This window comes from Penaeus japonicus, unplaced genomic scaffold, assembly GCF_977035675.1.
Source record: "Penaeus japonicus unplaced genomic scaffold, GWHDUDI00000001_assembly GWHDUDI00000013, whole genome shotgun sequence".
Classification (NCBI taxonomy): Eukaryota; Metazoa; Arthropoda; class Malacostraca; order Decapoda; family Penaeidae; genus Penaeus; species Penaeus japonicus.
Genome location: NW_028234415.1, coordinates 30,719,787 through 30,722,286, shown reverse-complemented (window position 1 = coordinate 30,722,286; position 2,500 = coordinate 30,719,787).

The window sequence follows — 2,500 nt, the reverse complement described above, 5'->3', positions numbered from 1 at the left end:
ATATATATATATAAATATATATATATATATATATATATATATATATATATATATATATATATATATATATATATGTATATATATATGAATATATATCTGTATATGTGTTCGTCTCCGTTTCGGTCCTCGGGCGCCTCCCCGAAGGACCGCTACAAAGGCTTCGGTCACACGCCCTCCGCCTAATAATCCTTCCTCGGATCCTTTTCCTGTATCGTAACGACCTCCTCGTCAGTCGTCTCTGCCTCTCGTCGCTGCGCCTCCATTGCCATTGTTCTCCTCCCTACATTGTTCTCGTCCCTTCCCGAGGCGCACTTGTACCACTCCAGCCTCCCCCTCTCCTTTCTCCGGCAAATTTCCTGCGCTTGAATCGTGTCCTTCATTCCTCGTTCTCGAGAGGTGCTTCTCCAGGGTCTCACCTCCGCCGCTCCTGCTTTCGTCTCGGGGACCGTCGTCTGAAGATGCTCCTGCGCCCGCTGCGGCCTTCCTGCCGAGATGTGGCTCCGGCGGAGAACTATTCTACCTCTCTATGACTAAACGAGCAATTGCACTGCAACGCCGGATGTGAGTGGTGTGTATATATGCCAGGCATCACGATGCCAAGCAATATTATGCAAATAGGGAGTGATTAAAACATCGCGAGAACAGCGGGTGGCAACTGTATCTTCTTTATATCTCGGGTCTCGTCCCTGTGCCATTGACATTCGCTGTTTTATTAACTTCCCTTTTAACTCTCACAATATTTTTTGGTCGTTTATTTTTTTCTGTTTCCTTTTTATTCTCTTACTTCATTCTGTAATATATTTCCAGTTCTCGCTCTCTGTCGTCTGACATTATCGGTTTCGAATATTTGTATTCACATTTCTCACGTGTTTCGCCTCGCAAGTAAATTGCTAAATCCTGATAATTAAGTTTTCTTCCTGTCGTTGTCTAGATCCCTCCTTTGCATAGCTTTTACCCGCGCACGATTTCCTCCCATCGCTTTCAGTGGCCGACTGCGCTGGGTGAATGTCGTCGGCAAAAAAGCACCCCGTAACCGAGCATACTATTCAAACAAGCATTCGCAATTGAAACAAAGATACAGTATTTCTTACATAGATTAATCTTAACTGGAATCCCTTCCATTAATTCCACGCTACAGGCTTTAAAACAATCCTCGCACGCATCTCTGGCTCCTTTGTCTGTGTCATGCATCTCCACACCTCCTGCCCGGACGGACGCTCCGTCATAAGCTCCTTTGGAACTATCAATACCGCTCAAATAGTCAGTGCTTCAGTCCAGGCATGAACACTTGTTCTTCATAGAGTTCCCTTCGTAAGTCTTTGTTCCGTCATAATCTCCCGGATATTCCCTTTCCGCAATAACAATTACATTCTTCTATAGTATCCACAGTCATGGACGTTTCCCCTCCCCTTGTGGACGAGGCGCTTTCCCTCGCCTGGTCCGGCGCTTCCATTGCCTGTCAAACTCCGCCATCAGGTTTTTCGCGCCAGATTTCTTCCAAGCCCGAAACTCGCCTCTATGCTTCAGCTGGCACGCCACGGCTCCGGTCGCCCTTCCATTCTTCCTCCTCTGCAGCGCCGCTTTCATCTCGGTCCTCTCCTCGTCCCTGGCGTCGCGTCCTCATTTGGCATTCCTTTCGAGGCTCCCCTTGCGCCCCTTGCGCCCCTCGCGCGCTATTCACTCGGCAGCCTTTCGAGGTACTTTTACAACTATCAATGAGCACCTTTTCTTTGTTACGTGTTTAAATTGGGTCTAATATTTAGTCGCTTTGTGCAAGAGCACAGTCTTACATGTGCGCACTCAAACACACACACACACATACACACACACACACACACACACACACACACACACACACACACACACACACACACACACACACACACACACACACACACACACACACACATATATATATATATATGTATATATATATATATATATATATATATATATATATATATATATATATATACACACACACACATATATGTATGTGTGTGTCTGTGTATGTATGTATGTGTGTATCCACAAAATAAGCTCCGCAGGAGAACCGGAATCTTGTAACGAGCAGGAGGAAAGGGCGGCGGGAAGCCATGTGATTGCGGATGTTCATTTACTGAGCTGTCGGACATCACGTCCATCATCAGAATCTGCATCCATACAAAAGAGCAGAAGAAATGTATTGTGATAAAACAATAAATGAAAGAAAAAAATATCCATGTAAATACAGCAAAGGAGATTAAAGAGGGAAACATATTAGTGTGTTAGTACGTGGCCATGTCTGCGATCAAGACTGTTAACTCTCAACCAAAGTCTGTGAGTAAAACGTTACAAAATATCAATAAAAAATATAATTATCTGTAGAAAATTCTTATATTCTTATATCCAATAATCAATTGTACTCTCAATCTGGTGGTATAGCAATGAGAAATCCGCTATGGCCAATTGTCGCCGTTTTTGCTTGTGCTTTCGCGAGAGCAAATGGTTAACTGATTGC